At 43.5% G+C, this 20,129-nt stretch overlaps 1 protein-coding gene across 6 annotated transcripts in view; it reads right to left on the reverse strand.

Moving 5' to 3' along the window:
* Positions 1-13,496, reverse strand: part of ZMYM2 (zinc finger MYM-type containing 2) — an 83,407-nt gene extending 69,911 nt beyond the window's left edge. For 4 of the 6 annotated variants that reach the window (XM_071554412.1, XM_071554421.1, XM_071554431.1 and 1 more), the window contains exon 1: positions 12,553-12,673. The gene's annotated coding sequence lies outside the window, so the exon portion shown is untranslated. Of the gene's footprint in view, positions 1-11,884; positions 12,053-12,552; positions 12,674-13,165 lie in introns of those variants that run through there. The other 2 variants (XM_071554393.1, XM_071554403.1) reach the window with 2 other exon arrangements.
* Between the last annotated feature and the right edge of the window lie 6,633 nt (positions 13,497-20,129).

The raw sequence follows: 20,129 nt of genomic DNA on the forward strand, positions 1-20,129 counted from the left end.
AACACTCAAAATGTGTTTGTCACGCAGATGTCAGAGAGTTCAATAAAAAAGCAGACGCAAAGACCTATAATCCAGCAGAGACAGCAACTGAGAATAGTAAAAGGGCAAGATCTACATAGTGAAAGAAATACATTGAAGCAGGTAAGTCACTAAATTTTGGGTTTATTCACAAGAGAAACTATTCATACAACTAAAGCTTACAAACTTTGGTAGCCTTTGAGCATCTTAACTGCACCAAAGCCATCAGTGTTACATATGAATGCCAACATCTGGTTTTCAACTTATGCTTCCAGGAACATTTGAATAACTTTACTTAACACAGCCTCTTCCTTGAGTCTTCCTACTCAATGACTGCTAAGAAATGCTCCTCTGCATGCAAGAACAGAATAAAAATTCAGGGTCAACCTCAAACTTGATTCTATGCAAGAGTATCCAAACCAAACATCTATAAATCATTCTCAAGATTACTCATCAGAGAATAAGCAGCACTTGGCACAGGAATTCAGGATCAACCAAAATCATAATGTTGACTAACAGTGTCTAAGTTTTAGGGCAGCTATACTGACTATATTTCCCCCTTATACACACACATTTTCAACATATTTCAAGGCTGTTTAATCATGAAAAGACACTGATCAGCAAGAACACAGCACCAATTCTAGCATTAAACGCCATTATGTATAATGCATTGGACAGTAAATTTTATCTCTCTGCTATTCAAGCAGCAAGATGCTCCTTAAAGATATCCTTTATTATAAATGGAACAGAAAGGTGAAACAAGACAAAGAAACAAAGGACCCACAAAGGAAGTTACATCTATTACTTATATCCAAATGCATATCTCCTTCCAGAAAAACGGGCAACACCAGACCACAGCTACAAACTTGAAAGATAACCTAAGTGGAAAGGGAGTAGAGTAAGAGTAGGGCAACACTATGCTAAAGACACAAAAACAGGAAAAGAGAAAGCAAAATCTTGAAAAATAAAAATAAATAGCAGAAAGTGGCATTAATGCAACATGCAAAGAGGTCAAATTGTCATTTGATCTATCTGAACTTTAAAAAACTTAACATTTAATAGGAAAAACATAAATGCTGAATGGCTAGATCAGTAACAGATGTGAGAATAGTGAAATTATTTACATGTCTGGCCTGGGCAATAGAATACAAGACACTGACAAATGTCAGTGGGTCACAGCACACATTTCAAAAACATGCCTTACTCCAGCTCCCTAGGGAGCAATAAAGATTAATTGAGAATTCAAATCTATGAAGTCCCTAGCTTTGGCTGGCATTTGAAGAGCACCTAATACACACAAATAGCACACAATCTTCCAATTTGCCAAGTTACAAAGAATTGGTTTATCTATCATCGGCTGTACCCATAATGAAATCTGAAAAAAAACCCAACCAGAGACAGGAGAGATGAAATCTCAAGTGCAAGAATTTTCCAGTATTTGATTGTCTTAGCTATTCAGTTTCCCTTGTTGCTACTTAAGCCCATTATGTGCCATTCTATCAATAGGCATCGCTGAGAAGAGCCTGGCTTTTTCTTCTCCATATTTGCCCACTAATTAGTTGAAGACAGCAGTAACCTGTCCCTCTAGCCTTTTCTTTAGACTGAACACACCCATCCCTCTCAGCTTTTCCTTCTTTGTTATGTGCTCCAGCCCTCTAAGCTGGTGGCCCTACACTGGACTCACTCCAGAACATCCGTATCTTTATTAGAACAGGGTCTAACCAAAACTGTACTAAACACTGTAGATGGGTTCTCCCAAGTATCAAACAGTGGTCTTAAACTGTTGGCTAGAGTTTTGCTTCATTCAGTCCAGCATGCTGTTCACATCCACTCTGCCAGGGCACACTGTTCATACTGAACTTGCTGTCCACCAGGACTAGCCAAAGCTGCCTTCTACCCTATCAGTGCCCAGCTTGTACTATTGCCAAACATTTTGGAAATGAGGACACTTTTCTAATAATCAACATGGATTTTTAATGTTTTTCTTCATTAGTGATGCCTCTTACTTTGTTGGGGGTTTTATTATCATTTTAAACTAGCACTCACTTTACTTTCATGTATGCACAGCCCATAAAACACATTGCTTTGTGTGGTAAGGCCAAGAAGGCCAATGGGATCCTGTCCTGTATCAAAAATAGCATGGCCAGCAGGACCAGGGCAGTGATCCTTCCCCTGTACTCTGCATTGGTGAGGCCACACCTTGAGTGTTGTGTTCAGTTCTGGGCCCCTCAGTTCAGGAAAGATATTGAGGGTCTGGAGCGGGTCCAGAGAAGAGCTGCAAGGCTGGTGAAGGGACTGGAGCACAAGCCCTATGGGGAGAGGCTGAGGAAGCTGGGGGTGTTTAGCCTGGAGAAGGCTCAGGGGAGACCTTGTCACTCTCTACAACTTTCTGAAAGGATGTTGTAGCCAGGTGGGGATTGGTCTCTTCTCTCAGGCAACCAACAGCAGGACAAGAGGGCCTGGGCTTAAGCTCTGCCAGGGGAGGTTTAAGTCGGAGATCAGAAAAAAATTCTTTGCAGAGAGAGTGTTCAGGCATTGGAATGGCCTGCCCAGAGAGGTGGTGGATTCTCCAACCCTGGAGGTTTTTAAGGCGAGACAGGACGTGGCACTGAGTGCCATGATCTAGTAATCAACGTGGAGTTGGATTAAGGGCTGGACTTGCTGATCTCGGAGGTCTCTTCCAACCCAACTGATCCTATGATTCTAACCACCATGCCTAGTGGCACATCACTTCTCAGTGCCTATGGCACAAATATTTTTTTACTAATGCTTCTAAAATACTTTATTTTTACTTTTGGATGTGCTTAGAAAGAGGAAAAACTGTCATGTCATAGCTCCTAAATTAACAAGTTTGGAGGTAGACCATTTTTCTGGCCTTTATCAACTACTACCAGCTAACAGTCTTGACCATATTTTCAGCCTTAAGAAATAATCAAGTATTGGTTAACAACCTAGTATTTTGGGCCTGGTGTGGACAAGTTCCTTCAACACAATTTACCTGAATTGATTAGTATTCATTGCATCTAGTGATTCAGAACAAAGAAAACTGAATTTAAAAGAGTAGGTGAATGTTATGCTATCTGTAGAAGGTTTGGAAACCCATGTGGACTGTGACCAAGTAAATGGCCAACAAAGCTACTGAATAACAATGAAAAGAAAAACTTATCACCACAAACGAAACGAGATAAAAAAGGAAAGGGAAGAAAACAAAAAGTCACAAAGAGTTCAAGTTCCATGCTGAGGTAAGGTTGGTGGAAATGGGATCCAAGGCAAGAATAGATACGGTCAGCAAGGCAAGTATGATAGGTTTTCACAGCTGCACTGGCTGGCTGCAAGTCACATTATGCAATCAAGGCCCCATGTTATCAAACTATTTTTATAATGTAAAAGGTAGTTTTATTTTTAAATAAAATGCATATTGTGTTATCTAAGGCTGCAGTTCCACAACTGCAAACCACATACAGTCTAGGACAGGACTACTCTGGTTTTGAATTCCTACTCCTATCTCCCACTTTCTCCAGCACACTCTTCCTCCCTTTCTCCCTAGTTGTTTATGGGTCATATCAGGAGTTAACATGGCAGAAACACAAAAAATAGAGCAAATACCCTACAACTACACAGCTCTTCACCCCCAAATTTCATTGCTATGATCATGGAGCTAAATTCCCTCTCAACATTAAAAACAAAAGATAATTTTAAAAAGCCAGAAAAGACCAGTGTTGGTACAAAGAGGAGGAGACAAATGACAAACAACAAACCCAAGTTAGGCTAGTTTAAATGGTCACACAAACAAGGATACATACTTTCAAATTAAACCCATGAAAAACACACTACACAGTATTTAAGATAGTATTTTGTCTTTTGAGTTCAAATCTGCAACTGAAAGTGTATTTTGAGCGTTTAAAAAAACAAACCTCTTATCAACTTTTCCATTGGGGACCTTTTCCAATACTCTAAAACTTTTGCCTAAAAAGAAGTTATGCCTCAATGAGTTACTCTAACTCCTAGTTATTGTACCTGTTGAAAGGCAACCACACTGTTCCCTGTCTGATTTTGTGCTGCTTAGGCAGGAATTGACACTTAGAAATTAAGCCTTTAACATTGGGGAGTGATGGGGGGTGGTGGATGGGGTAGGAAAGCTCACCCTATCACCTAACACATTATTGGGTGCATAGTCTCTCCTAGACCAGGACAAAGTCACACCCTAATCTATTAATTGAGGAATAGACTGAGTTTCTGAAGCCTGTTAATAAAAAGCATGTTTTCCACTCCTTCTTAAGTCATTCTTGTAAGTCTTTTCCAAACTTTCCAGTTCTTTGAAATTATTAAAAGCTGCTGGACTTAGTTTAGATCATAACTACTGTACTATACATTAGTCAGACCATCTCAGTAATTCTATTTGTTAATTCTTTTGATAGAAGTATATATAATGATGATCAAACAGTGACAATGGCAACAATACCAAGATAAAGTCAACATTTGTTTGCAGTAAAAAGCAACCAACCTTAGCTGTACTCTCCATTTTGTGTCACTTCTAAATTGGGATTATTTTTATTATATGTATTACAAAGGATTTCTTACTTGATCTCTCTAGATACTTCTTGGTTTCTTTAATGAGGCACCACCAGCCAGAACAAAACATCACTTTCTGAATGTGCATTTTTTTTCCAAATTAACATAACCACCATCACAAGCAAAAGTACTACTACTGCTACTAAAAATAATAATAATAATAAACAAAAACCCAACCATGCACACAGAAAACCAGTTACAAATCAAAAGATATCTGGTAAATTCTTCCAGCTTAATAGGAATTCTTAAACATATATAGATTGTTGCTGAATGGCTAGATCAGAAACAGATGCCTTACTTGGTCAGTTGGTTCTCAAACAAAATGATGAAATTATTTCAGGTGAAAGAGAACATGAGGTCTTCTTCCCCTTTCCACACACACAACACATTAAAAAAAATAAAAACATTGATACCACACCCATAGATTACAACTCTTATCAGACTCCCAGGAGTCAAAGTTATAGACCCACATTATGGCAGCCACTGTGCAAACACAGAGTAAGACTTTTCAAAGAGCAAACAACCCAAACATAAGGGGCAACAAATGGAGAGAGACAAAAATGAGAATACAAGGAAACAGCACCACCATAAACAATGGTTAGAATTAGTTCTTGTTCTAAGGATGGTATGTTTGAGTCGCAGGGTGACTGGAAAGGTGGTGATGGTTTGGTTTTGTTTTCAAGCCAGCTTCTTCTGCATTGACAGGTTGCAACTTCTTGTAAGGGTGCACATATGGAACTTCTCCAAGCATAAGGAGCAGCACAGGACAATGAAAAAAAATTGTTTAACTGCCCATGATGTCACTTCCTACAGAGCACTTATAATCTCTAACAACAACAAAAGATAGATAATATCTTTACAGACAGATAGCATCTTCACAGTTAAATTCTAACTTTAAATTAAAGGCAAGTATAACCTGCTGGTTTTACAGCCATGAGATGAAAAAGACCAGACTATAAAAAAATACCCACTATAAAAAAATACCCAGGAAAGCACTCTGGTTTCGGATTCTGAATCCATATCAAGAGAGAAGGATCATTATTTTTATGCCAACAGTTAAGAAAAATTGTTACCACAAATAGAGAGATCAAAGGCATGGTGTGAGATGTAGTCACATGATTTATTAACACAAACACTTAATTGTTTTTTAACAGTTTAGACACAGCTTACTATGTGGGGAAAATCTGCAGCCTGGTAGAAGAGTAGTGTGTGCTGTGTCTAAAACACAGGCTCCATTATGGGCCTAAACCAAAGATCTCATGACAAGGCTGTCTACAAGTTACAGACAGCAAGGAGTTTTCATTCTGGGGAGGAAGGATTGCCTTTGTGATAGTAGCCTTAGCCAAAGGTCAGACCTTCCCAAAGAGAAGTCAAAAGCACACACAGATTTAGCTGGTACAGAAGGCAGCAAGTCTGGAAGAGAGGGAGACTTGAAGGTCATCCATACAGGGATGACAGCTTAGTATGAATGAAATGAAACAAAATAACTTTTAGAGAAATTTGATGTAGTGCCAGGGGTAAATACCAAACTGGAGAGACCTTACACAGATCTAAAGAAAACGAACTCAAGAGAGATGTAAGGTTTTCACCAAGGTTATAGTTTCAAGGAGAAAACAAAAAGCAAAAGAAAGAAAGGCACAGTTGCATTATGAGTGGGCTTTTGTTTAATGTTCAGTATGGTTGTATCACACGGAAGAGCCTAAAAGAACGTAAGATGCCAATACCCTTCCAACAAAACCCTACAGGAGGAAAGTAAACATGCCCATCTTTCCAAGACTGGCTATGAGCCATAACAGCCCTCAATTAGAAAATTGTGCACATAGTAAAATCTGGCATAATCCACTGAATTGCTATCTTCTTCCAGTGTCATCTTTCACAACAGAAGATTAGAGCAAACTGCATGTAGCAATCAATACAAACTCTTCCATAATACCACTGACTTCTCCCAAGCATCTGGTTTATTTGCTGGCCCCCCAGAAGTTCCATCAGTGAGCTATGGTGCAAGTATCCAAGCAGCTGTTGTCCTATCAGGCAACCTCTTACACAGGGGAAAAGGTGGAACTGAGATGACATCTTGGTTAGCATGTGTCAGTTTTGAAACAGATGAGCAAGGACCATGCCTCAACAGACTTCTGCACAGAACTAGGTACACAAAGTTAGGTATTACAGCTTTTGGAAGTTACACTGATGCTAACTGAAGGATTCTGATAGTCTTGTAAGGCACAGAGTGCCCAGTGAATGCCTTTTAAGTAAAGAAGGAACACAGCATGCACTACATTTTTTAGAGACCTAAACCCATCATTTCTGCACAACAGCAAACATCATTAGGTAGTCTCATCTCAAACTTAAAGCAAATAAAACCCCCATCACAACACTACTGACACACAGCATGCTTGGCTAGAGCACTGTAATGCCCAAGTATGTTCCAAACCTGTACTGCAGCTACTCTGTTCAGAGCCCTGAATACTTGCTTCTGCACCCCTGCCCCTGTGACAAATGCCTGCCACCCCCAACAGATTATTCTCCATTAGCTGATGGTGGAAGGAGCAGAGAAGGAAGTTATGGTGAAGCTAGCTCCAAAAAAGTTTAGAAAACATGGACAAAATAAAGCACTTAAGCATTAGGACAAACTTACAAAGGGCAAATGCCCTCTGAACACAATTTGAAAAACACATTGGTGGCAGTTGTGTCGCTGGAAACTCTCAGTTGACCGCAAAAATTAATAATCTCTGTAGATTTTAATTCCTGGATTAGTAAAATCTGAATTTGTCATCTGTATTATAATCCTTGATTGAAATTACTTTTGTTATGATAGCAAACTGGAGTAAAAAAAAAAAATAACCTTTCATCACTGACATGTCCAATCCATGAGATACTTCAGGGGAACGCAGGAGAATACCTCAGTGGATACATACAACGGACAGTCACTAATCTGAGCTATTACAACTGCAGATGTTATCATCCATCCACATATTTAGAATCAAACTTTTTATGTATGTGTTTCCTACTGAACTCTAATGGCATTGAGTTGCACAGAATAAACACGTTTATCATCTTAAAATTGATAACTTCTGAAGTTCACAGAAGACAAAGGCCTTAAATTGTCAGAACAATTTAAGTCTAAAAAAGTGGCATTGAAATCATAGTATCATTTAGGTCAGAAAAGACATTTAATATCATTGGGTCCAACCATTAAACTGGACACCACCATATTCACCACTAAATCATGTCAAGTGCCATATCTACACATCTTTTAATTACCTCTGGGGATACTGACTCCACCACTTCCCTGGGCTGTCTATTCCAATGCTTGACAATCCCCTATATGAAGAAATTTTTCCTAATATGTAACCTAAACCTCCCCTAGTATAACTTGAGGCCATTTATTCTTGGCCTATTGCTTGTTACCTGCAAGAAGAGTCCAACCCCACCTTCCTACAACTTTCTCTTCTTAGGCAGCTGTAGAAAAGCCATAAGGTCTCCCCTGAGCCTCCTTTTCTCCAGGCTAAGCAACCCCAGTTCCCTCGGCTGCTCCTCACACGACTTGTGCTCCTGTCCCTTCCCCAGCTCTGTTGCCCCACTCTGGTCACACTCCATCACCTCAACATCTTTCTAATAGTGAGGGACCCAAAACTGAACACAGTACTCAAGGTGTGGCCTCACCACTGCCAAGTACAGGGGGACAATCACTTCCCTGGAGTCCTGCTGGCCATGCTGTTGCTGATACAGGCAGGATGCCACCAGCCTTCCTGGCCACACTGCCTGCTCATGTTCAACCAAGACAAACAGAGCAGTAAAGAATGCTCCTTAGCTATCTCAGTGGGGTAAGGGGTGGAGATCCACAGGACAGCAAAGACACAAAGCTTGTTGATACATTAGAAACCACAGAAACACTAGAAAACAGTCCCACGGGAATTAGGGCCTCTCCCAAAATAGGTGGCAGGATGAATAGCCTAAATGAAGTGCATCTACATCAATGCATGCAGCGCTGGCAACAAACAGAAGGAGATGGAAGTTATTGTGCAGCTGGAAAACTATGATATAAAATCAACAGTCAAAGTGCTAACTGAAGAAGCCATGCCATTCAACTGCATTCCAGAAGTTTCACACTGCTCCTTTCTACCTGAAATTTCTCTTAGAAGTACAAACCACTGTTAATATTAGCATTTAAATAGAGTAGATTGCTCATATATCAACATCTACTGCCAGAAGTACTTGCCAGCAGCACAAAGGGCAGGCTACAAGTATGGAAGAAAAGCTGAATTTCTTCTGAACTCTAATATCTCAGAAACCCAGTTATCCACACAGAACATTTACCTAGTAAGACTAAATCACTACAAGAAGTTGCAAAGAAAGCAATTTCAACTGTGGAGTTAAACGCAATGACGTCAGCGGACACAAAACTCCTGCAGTATCCGGGGTTTTAAAAGCCTCATGAGGCAAGTATTATCTCAAACTTCTCACAGGGGACACCTTACTTGCCAACTCTTCTGAACTCTAAATTTCAACCCCTTTCCACAGTTCATTGTTATTTGTGATGGAAAAAAGAAATAGTTCTCAATGAACAGTGAATTTTCTATTAGTAACAATTCTTGATACAAATTCTTCATGGAACTCCTCTTTCTGTTTTTGTTGCAGGCTGTATCAATTGGTTGCAAACTCACACATTGTGATAGAACTTCAGTAATTCCGTACTGAGTCCTCAAAACCACAATGAAAACCTCTGTAACAAGACTGTTCATGATGCTTCTGGACAAAACAAACAAACAAACTAAAAACAAACAAACAACCTCAAAAATCTGAAAGAGGTTGTACCAGTTTTGGTCCCACATGCCTCTGTATATTTGAACATGCTCTGTGGAAGACAAAGAAACTTGCTTTCCCTTTTTCACTAGCCCTTTTACATTCTTTCTGATGCAATCTCTCTTAGCATGTTATTCCAGGGCCAGCAACAGCAGAATGCAATCATATCGAAGAGGATTAGTAATATAAAGCAAATTTATTGCTCTAATTAAGACAGTCTCTTATTAAAACAAGTTATTTTGTTTAACCACCTAATAATGTGGCTAAGGCGTTTTGTTCCTGGAGCTGAACTTGCAACACTAAGCACCAAAGACATTCCTACATGTAATGTAACAGAATGGTTCTATCATGTGCCACAAGAAGGCTGTACCACCATCACTGCAGTTGGAGGACAACATGACATCTACTAGGATGCTTTCTGCAAGATGTTTACAGAGTCTCAGTAAAGTTTATTGAATCTTAGCTGTACAGCTGTTCTTGGCAGTATTCTCATCTTTTCATAGGCAGCCACACAAAGCTGCAATAGTTTTTTTCAAACCAGCTCCAGTACACAACAGCCTTTTTCACTCCCATCACAGCAGCCTCCCTACTTCCAAAGCATTAAATGCCTTGATCACTCTTACGAGTAACTTTTTTTGACATGAAGAAGCATCAGAAAAAGCAGAACAGCTGTTAGACTGGAACGCATAAGGAATCAGAAGTAAAATTAGATGGTAGCCTTACATCCAAGACATGGTAAGAGTTAAAACATTACAATTTTTAAATTACAGCAGGAAGTCAAGGCTTAGAACAGACCACTTTATTAATGATAACAGACCATAAAGAGTCTCTCATGTGGTTAGTAATTTTAGATGCTCAAAATAAATCCAGATCTGATACCTTCTGCCTAAGCAATGAGGTTTTGCAGCGAACAACTCATTCTTTGTAGTATTCATAAGCCACCAAAAAGTGACAATGACAGTTGCAAGCTTTGCAAATCTGGGAAGTCTACCACGTACAATGGCGAAGGAGGAAAATAAAGAAAAAAAAATAAAGATACAAGTGGTAGGAAAGACTGCAATACGCGAATCCGTGCTGTACCCAAGCGAGGGACCCAGAGTGCAAGACAAGCGCTGCCTTTTTGTTTTGTTCTCGGGCTGGAGCCGCTGAATCACCCACCGGCACCTCTAGTGGCACAGCCCGGTACCGCATCCCAATCTGGGAGCGCCCGAACCTCTCCCCGTGCGCCCACCACTTTACTTGGCTCCTTCACTGTACAAAAACAGCCCCATCATTAAAAAGGGCAGAAACCAAAGCCAAATTACACCTCAGTCGTGCTGACAGAAATTGGCACCCAGGCTCTCCTTAGCCAACCTAACACCCAACCGAGATCACAACCTGCTCTGAAAATCCCACACAAACACCAGAAGTGGTCACTTCTTGGGAAGCTGGGGGTTTCCCCAGTGTCCTCCAGCTTTTTAGGGAAGGGGCAAAGCAGACAGCTCAGAAGGCCTGCAAAGGCACACAAACTGTGTGAGTGACACCCAACAAAACCACCCAAGCAAATCTCTGTGTGTAGAGAACAAGTCTGAATGCACAAAGGAGAGACGATGGAGTAGGCTTCACAAATTGCTGGGTGACTTTAAACCTCTCATGCCTCTTCTTAGCCTCAAGATGATATGCAGGGCATGAGATTGAAGAAACGGGGGAAAAAAATTCAAGATGGCTGAAGGTGTCTTGTCACGGATTTTCATACACGCTCTGGAACTCTAGAGGGCACTCGAAATATGCCCTCGTCGTCCTCCTCCCTCCGAGCCGGGTAAGGCGAGCGGCGGCACAGCCCGTCGTCTGCCTGCCGGAGTTGGTATTGCAGGAGCGATGTCTGCAGCAGCAGCGTCCACCCCGAGGAGGAGCCGTCTCACAGCCATTACTGGGGCTTCGCCCCAGGGCAGCAACTGCTGGACCCAGGAATAGCCCGCCCAACCCTGGAGGCACCTCCTTCCGGCCCTGCCCGCGGGAGAATACGCGGGGTGTGGGTGAAGCCCTGCCCAAGCAGGTCCAGCAAAGGCAGAAGGAGATACACAAATAGCACTCACAATGGAGCTCCCTCTCCTTGTTGGTCTCTGCCAAGGCTGCACCAAACTGGGCTGGAGCCTAAGGGAAAGACACGAGGTTAACGCGGGGCAGCGCGGACGAGGCAGCGCCCCCAAGCAGCGCTGCCTTCACCCGGTCAGGGCAGGTACCGCCTGCATCACTCACCAGTTCCCTTCAATTCCAACCCTTCACATAAATAAATAAATAAAGGAATAAATAAATAGATCCACTGCCCTCCCCGGGGGCGGTGGGGTATTCCACTCCTCACGGCACACCCACGCCGCCTGCGCTCGCTGCTGAAGGAGAGGCGACATGGAGCCCACCCGCCCCGGGCGCCACCGCACCGGAGGCTCCTCCGCGCGAGTGCCGGGGCAGGAGGCAGCGGCGGCGGCACCCGCGGCGGAGCAGCGACAATTACCTGCGAACTTGGCCGAGCGGCCCCGCCGCGGTGCCCCGGGGGCCGCGGGCCGGCAGCGGCAGCGCCCCGGCGACGGGCGAGCGCCCGCGCCGCAATTGCCCCCGGAGCCGGGTTTGCCCCCCTGCAGTCGGCCAGCAGCACTGCCGCCTCCTGTCCGCCATTAGAGGGACCCAGCCGAACAATACGGGAGCAGAACGGCGGCAGGAGCCGCGGAGCGCCGCGCCGGGCAGCAGCGGGGAGGGAGCAAGGGAGGGAGGGAGGCACCCGGGGGGGGGGCGGCGAGGGCGGTGGTGGGGGAGGCACTGGGGCAGAACAACAGCCGCGGGCCCGGCGGGGAAAGGGAGGGAGAGAGTTAAAATAGGAGGCGCGAGAGCAAACCCGGCCCTTCCCCCAAATGCCCCTGCCCCCCTCCCCCCCCCGAGGCTGCCCCCGGGCGCCCTCCGTTCGCCCCCGCCGGCCCGCTCCGTGCCGCGATGGTACCCGGCGGGGCTGCCCCCGGGGGCCGCCCGCGCCCCCGTCGCCAGAGGTGGCGGCAGCACCGCGGGGTACTTCGCCCGGGGAGCTGGGAGGCACGGTGGTTGCTCTCCCATCCCCGCCCTGGGGGCAGCGGAGCGCCGCCAGCCCCCTCGCCAGCGCGCCCCCGGTGCGGCGCAGCGCCCCCGCCTTACCGGGTCCCCTCCGCCCGCGGGCGCGGACCCCCCCGCGGGGACGCACGCACTCTGCGTTACTCCTCCGGCGCCTCAACTCTAACTCGGTCCAGTCCCGGGCGAAGCGCAGCTGCTGGCGAAGGGGAGGAGGAACCGGGCCAAGCGAGCTCGGGGAGATCCGCCCCCCTGCCCCGGCATTGGCTTTCCTAGAGGGCGGGCTCTGGCGCTGGGCTAGCGGAGTGGGTGCGCCGCCCATCCATCAGAGCCGCCCGCAGCCGGTTGACCCTATAAACTGCCAATCTTCCTCCTGGCCATGCTCGGGGTTCTTCCCATTTTGATCCATCAGGTTTGAGGAACCCGGATCGTTGCCCACCGACCGGCGCGTTACCCTCGCCCGGGGGCTGCCCGGCGCTGCCCCCGCCGCTCCCGGATGGTGGGAACTTGCCGAAGTTGCGGTGCCGCCGAGCCGCCCGCGCCCCGCCCGTCCGTCCCGCCCGTGCGCTCGTCCCTGTGGGAGCCACCGCTCCGCCCGTGGGGCGCGGGCGCGCCTCTCCCGCCCCGTCCCCCACCAACAAGCCATGGGGCTGGCAAAGGTCCTCCGAGGGGTCCCGCTCCGCTCTTTCCCTTCCCTCACCGGAGCGTTGAAACTGGGGCCATTCTCATCATGGACAGAGCTGGATAATGGAAGCGCTCCCAGAGGGAAGATGGAGAGTTCACGTCCCTCGGGGCGGGCGCCTGGCCCGAGGCCCCGCAGCCCGCCCCACCGAGCAGCGCCGCCTCGCCCGAGGCCGCCCTGCTGCCCCCGCCCTGCGCGGGGGAGGGCGCCATGTCAGCCGCCGACATGGCTCCTGGAGGAGCTGCTGCTGGTGGTGCTGGTGGTGGTGTTGGTGGCAGTGGTGGCGTCCTCCATTTTGTCGGAAGCTGCTGCGGGGAGCATGGGACCAATACGTGCCGAGGCGCGGTGGGGCGTCCATTGGAAGCGCCTCTGCGCGGCTTCCCCTCGGGAAGAGCAGCCGGGTGCCCCCGGCAGTGCTGCAGGGAGGGGACGAGCGCTCCGACCCAGCGCTGGGAGCCAACTCTGCCTGCCCTCCGCCAAAATGGAGGATGCGCGCTTTCCTTGCGCGGTTCCTTCCCCCGCCATGGCCATGACACTCGCGCCCGCTCCTTCGAAGACCAGCGCAGCGCAGCCGTCCGTGCGGCGCGCTTGGAGAGCTCTGCCCCATGGCCCCATCCTCCTCTGGCCAGAAGAGGGAGAGAGAGAGCGACACCCGCCCTGCCTCCTCTAGCCGGGATCAGCCAGTATCAACCACGCGGAGCGGCGTCCCCAGAGCGGGAGCCTCCCGTGTGCGCCAGGAGCCGCACTCCGTCGCTGGCGCCATTCCCGAGCCGGAGCCTCCCACGGGACAGCCTTCCCCTCGGTCTGCGCCGCAGGCACTGGAGGGCTGTCTCCCTTCTCCACCACCCTTGATGTGTTTGGCTAATCATTTGCAAGTGTGGGAGAGGCCAGAAAATTTCTATCTTCCATTGTCACAACAATACCTCTACTTTCTTCCTAATGATCCCACCCAGAGACACAGGCTCTAGTCAACAACTCAAGCCAAAATCTTCTACTCTATTAGTGCATGTTGTTGATGGTAATCAACGTGTGTTTTGGCTTTTAGGATTGTTTGGTTTTTCTCATGACATCCTCCTCATCTGATGAAGCTTGGAAGCGCTACCTGGTGTCGGGGGAGAGAGTTAACCTCAGGGCTGGCAGCTTGCTCATGCCTGCCGAAAAGTATGTGAGCTGATGGCAAAACAGCTTCAACACAGCCACTGCCAAGGAAGAAAGTGCCATGGTGGTGCATCATCACCCATTTTGAAGGTCTCCTCGAAGTTGCCCTATAAATTGAATCTTTGTTCTACAGCATCACACCATGCTGCTAATTATGTGAGCAGACAGCTGTTGAAACTTCAACATGGAATCCCATTCACTTGAAGTTCTGATGAACTCAGAAAGGAATTCAAGAGGGCTTAAACATCAGACATGGATGGTGGAAACAAGTGGTTCTCTAATTTAGAACACATAAGAGAAACCTATCACTCTTACTAGTCATTAAAAAAGTAACCAGTGGAGACTTTCATCTTACAACTGCCCTAGCAAAAGGCATTACCTAATGGTGTCATCTAGGAGTACTATGTAGCAATACAACATTTTCATTAATGTTTTAGATTATACAGCTCAAAAAATTTGTAATGTTTTTTCTTGCAATATAGGAGTTATATTGAAATGTATTCATATGTAAGTTTAATAAGCCCAGGGACCCCTTGTCCCCCTATAGACATGTAACCCTATTTTTAAATTTTTATGTTCAAATATAGCCAAAAAGAATGAAATAGACCTTCACTTTTCCTATATTTTTTCAATAGACATTGGGAGAAAGGGCAAAAATGCTCAGACACCTGTGTAAATTCATCTTCATCTGTAAAGCCATGTATAATTCCGATTATTTTAAAGAATAATCCATATAAAGCAATTCTTTTTATGGTTCAAAAGAGTTAGCATTAGCTCAAACACTAAGCATCAAAAGCTCTTCATGAACACCAGAGACCTCAAACATTTGTATTTATGGGCTCCAGCCACTGCTTTCATGGACAGGCCTGATGTCAGCAACTTCACTAAGAAACATCAAATATATTGACTGGCAGTAGATAAATTAAGCAAAACTGAACCAACAGTTTGTTCAACAGCTTACAAGAAGAGTGATATCCTTCTATCTGTCATGGAGTAAAATTGTCTCAAAAAGCAGTCAACTTGTATTTGATCTTAGAAGGAGTAATCTGATACATTTTGAAGAGTTTATGTTTGAGCAGAAATCTTAACACTACCAAGCCAACCTTCAGGTGATGCATTGTATATTGTAAGAGCAGGATGAACACAGTTTAAAGCTACCATCTCCTATCAGCAGTATTTCTCTATGATAAAGAATAGTGGCATTCATCCTAGAGTTAGAAGAAAACGTCTTCCTCTGACTGAAGGACTTCTTCCTGAGCACTGTTTTGGTTTACATCAACCTAATTGTTCAGGTGTCTAGAACAGAGTTGTAAGGAAACAAGAGGAAATATTTGAGCAAGATGTCTTTCACTACTTTGTACATGTAACACTTGGAAAGCAGAGGTTCATGAATCCCTTTTGAACACAGTTTATTACAACTGATTTAAACATTGGCTTGGAAAAAAATTGTGTTTGGAGTGCAGATAAAGCTTATGTTTATAGAAATGTCTGTGTGTTTCCACCAACCCGAAAATGAAAACGAAATGTAATCCTTTGTAAAGTATGTGACCCCAAAAATCATTGTTGGCTTCTACATTGTCCTGCCCCAAAAAGTTTGTAATCACTGCTTTGCAGTTTGATTTATCCTCTTTATTTTATTATTTTCTCTGCTTTCTTCCCCTACAATTTCTGCAAGTATTTCCTTTGCTTTTTGTCCTTAATCTCATTCTTTGTCTAATTAGCCTTAATCCCACTTGGCCATCACAAAGAAGAAAGATGTGGACAAACTATTGGTTGATTGAACATGTGTTCTCATAGTCATGGCATAATGAAATTCTGGTCTACTAGTTGGTTGCTCAACACAGCTTCAAGAAAGAGTTGTGGATGGAAAAGAGATTAAAAACAGAAGACCAAACAACAACAAACAAAGCTAGAGTCTTAAAACCCTATGACCAGTAACACCTTGATCATTTTGATTTATTGTGTAATATTCCCTCTATCAGCGCTCAAATTTTTGGTTTAACTTATGCATTAGCAGCTATTATTTATAGACTAAGGCTCTTAATGAAAAGATACTTCGGAAAAAATTCTTTACTCTGGGGTTGGTGAGGCACTGGAACAGGTCACCCAGGAAAGTTGTGGATGCCCCATCTTTGATGGTGTTCAAGGCCAGGTTGGATGGGGCTTTGAGCAACCTCTTTTAGTTGGAGGTGTCCATGCCCATGGCAGGGGAGTTGGAGCTGGATGATCTTCAAGGTGCCTTCCAACATAATCCACTCTATGATTCTATGATACCATATGTGTGTGTACTGTACATAACGGAATCCATACAATTTTAAAAAATAAAAAAATGCCTTGTACAAAACATTACCTGTGGTTTTCATTATGGTTGTTGAACTACATATACATTTCATAATATTTATAAACTAATCAATATGTATCTATAAGCAAATTGTGTTCATCTGTTTAATTTGCAGCTTATTTAACCAAAAGTAATCTTTCAAAAGGTCAAATAATGAGACAATATACACTATCCTATAATATTACTATTCATTTCATAATATAATGTGCCTTCAAATTACCTTTATGCCACATCCCATATTTCAGTTTTGTAAAAGTAGCTAATAGTTTATATTCTAAACTGGGAAACTTCCCACAGAAGACATTTCAATACTGTAAAGACTAGGAATATGATACCCAACAAATTATTCTTCTGAAATAATTTTCAGGAGGTTTACAGTAACTGACATAATCTCCTTGCAAAAGAGTTTTTATTAATTTTTAAATATTTGAGGGGTTTAGTTGGATAAATCTCATGTCTTTATGGACAAGAAATGACACTGCAAAACAAAATATAGGATCTTTAAACTAGAAGAGACTCCCTAGGTCACCGAGTCCACTTTCTTGCTATTACAGGAAACTGTGTCATATAATCCCTTCCAGAAACTTTTCAAGCTCCATCTTAATGGTAGTTTGATATGCTTACCCCCTACTTCTGTTGCAAATCTGTTCCAGAACTTCATTGTTTCAGTGGTTAGAAACCTTCTTCTAATTTCCAGACTAAATTTATTCAAGAATCCAGTTGGGTTTTGTGCCAATATTCATCCTTTGGCTTAAATAGCTCTTCTGCCTCCCTGGTGTTTAGCCCTGATATATTTATAGACGGTAATCATGTTCCCTCTCAGCCTTCCTTTTGCTTGACTAAACACAGATTTTTTTAATCTCTTCTTGCTCAACAGATATTCATTCCACTGGTCATTCTTACTAGCCTTTATTGCTACCTGTCCCAGTCTGAACATATCTGTCTGAAAATGGGTCCAAATTCTTCCAATATCCCATCTTAGACCAAATTAATCCATTGTACAGTACATCAATATTTCTGTATCTCCATGAAATATTGCAGCCCTGGGTGTGCACCTGCCTTTTTGCACAAGTACATTAGATAACCACCATCTCTTCTAGTAGTATCTATGTTCTGTTCTACACCACTCATTAACTGTGAAAGTTCTCCATTAACAGCAAAATTTGGTCTCCAAGTGCATGACTTTGCATTTGTATTATGGCAGTTTGTTTTGTTTCCACTATTTCAGTCATCAAAGTCATTCATTGTTTTTCCATATGACATCCCACTGCAGCTGTGTTGGTGATGCTGCCTAGTTTCATGAAACTAGCCAATGCAATAAGCTTATTTTCTCTTCTTTGCCAAACAATAAGATCAATCCCAAGAATAAGTTTCAAAGAAATCTATTAGCAGACACTATTCAATTTGACACTCTCCTGTTTGGTACTACCTGCTGCCATTTCCCTCATTCTGCTGTAGAAAATATCATCTCTGTGCTTAGCAGTGTATAGCAAAGCTTTTCTGCTAGTCAGTCCCTCTTTCTTCAAAAGTTCTCTACCTAATTATCCTTTTTATGAACTATGTTAGCACCTGCCCCTTGAAGAAAGCATGAATAATCTTAATTTCAAACTTTTGACTTCCTCAGTTCAGTTGGCTTGGTTAACTAGGTCTCTTAGTTTACCAAAATTTGCCGTATGAAATCAAGACATTTAGATGCAGACCTGCTTTTGTTTTCTTTCCTTTCCATGCAATTTACCCCAAATCAACTTCAGGATCATTTTCTACAACCAATTTTTCTATATTGTCCTCGAACTGTAAGTCCAAGTCTAAAACAGCATCATTTCATGTTGTTTTACTGACATTTTACTGAGAAAACCTGTCAGCTATGACATGCAGTTATATTTGGGGCCCTGCCACCATTAGTAACATTTGTTCTCCAACCTACTAAACCAATTAAGTAAAAAAAAAAAAAAGGCAAATAGCTTTTTGCCACCTTAGTGAGTTGAAGTGACTGATATCAGCCAGGTACTAAAGCCCCCACAAAGACAGTACAGAAGAGCATGCAGCCTGAAGGAGGAGAGAGTGACTCCATTTCAGCAGGAGGCAGTTATTGCATGAGCCCAGCTTCTCATCTTACCAGAACCTATCTTTGGAGCAGCATCTGCGTTTGTATTCCCTATTCTTTCTAAATCCAATTTCTCTCCAGGTTTTCATTAGAAGATCTCAAAAACTGTCTGATCATTAATGTTCATCAAGTACTAGATTTGGTAAACCAAACCTTTTCTAGTTTCCTAAACAAGACCTTTCTACTTAAGAGGTTGAAGATCTGTGAGGTTTGTAAGAACAATGTTGGAAGAGCAAGCTTCAGTACACCTTCACCTTTATTTCTCTCCAATAAATCTCACATGTGGTATTCCTTTATTTATCCTGGTATTTCTCATACTAAGGAACTTGAATAAGATCACGCTCCATGAGGTTTAACGTATGACTTTGCCACAGGCAAGTCGTTGTGTGATGGAGCTGCTGCCAAAAGTACCAGTCCTGTCCTCTCCTCATTGACTGGCTATAGATTTGTGTCACCTTTCTATGCTGACATGAGCATTCATGTGGATAAAAATTTGCCAATTTTCAGTTGGACCAATGCATTGATCTTGCTGCATGTGCAATTAGATGAGTGATAGTGCCAGATAAGGGGGTGCAGTAGGAGGCACAGGGGAATAATGGGTATCCCATTATTGAAACAGCACTGATAAATCAAAGTGATGCTACACATATGAAAAGGAATGAGTAGTTTTTGACTAGTGATCTGGCTTCTGCTTTATCTCAGTAAGATCCACAATGTAGTTTTCAATTAGTTACTAGCATTGTTTAGACCTCTCAGAGAGAAAAAACCAAACTTGTGAAATACGAAATTGTGAAGTGCATGTTAAATCCTAATGCTAAAATTTGGTCAGTTTTAAAAACATTCTTTAATAAATTTCTTGCAGGAAATTTAATTTAAAAATCAAATTATTTAAAATCATAGTAAGATTCTCTTACAAATCACTGTGATGATAGTTTTGACAATATTTTGACATGTAGGCAAAAACCAGAAAAAAGTAATTTTCTGCAGACCTTTTCATTTTCAAAAGAAAGACATTTTTCTTCAGATTCATTCAGTGTCTGAGCCAGTTCTAGCAATGAACAAAGTTGTTTTTCTAGGCAACTTGTCCTTTTCTTTTGGGTGAGGACTGTGCCATAGTCACCACTACCTTCAGATCGGATTAATGTACTGCTCTTGTATATGGAAAAAGGCCATTTGGAAAAATAAGTTAGGGCAGGACACAGGACATTTACTACAGGATCTTTCCACCAGGGCTTTGATAAACTGTAATGTATATGGGAGACTATTCTAAACAACAGATCCCCTTCCTTGCTATGAGACTCAAAATATGTGCCACACAGAGCTTTGCAAATGGGAAGGATCCAACCCTATTTTCCATGAAGGCAACATTATGTGATGAG

Source organism: Pithys albifrons, chromosome 1, assembly GCF_047495875.1.
Source record: "Pithys albifrons albifrons isolate INPA30051 chromosome 1, PitAlb_v1, whole genome shotgun sequence".
Taxonomy (NCBI): domain Eukaryota; kingdom Metazoa; phylum Chordata; class Aves; order Passeriformes; family Thamnophilidae; genus Pithys; species Pithys albifrons.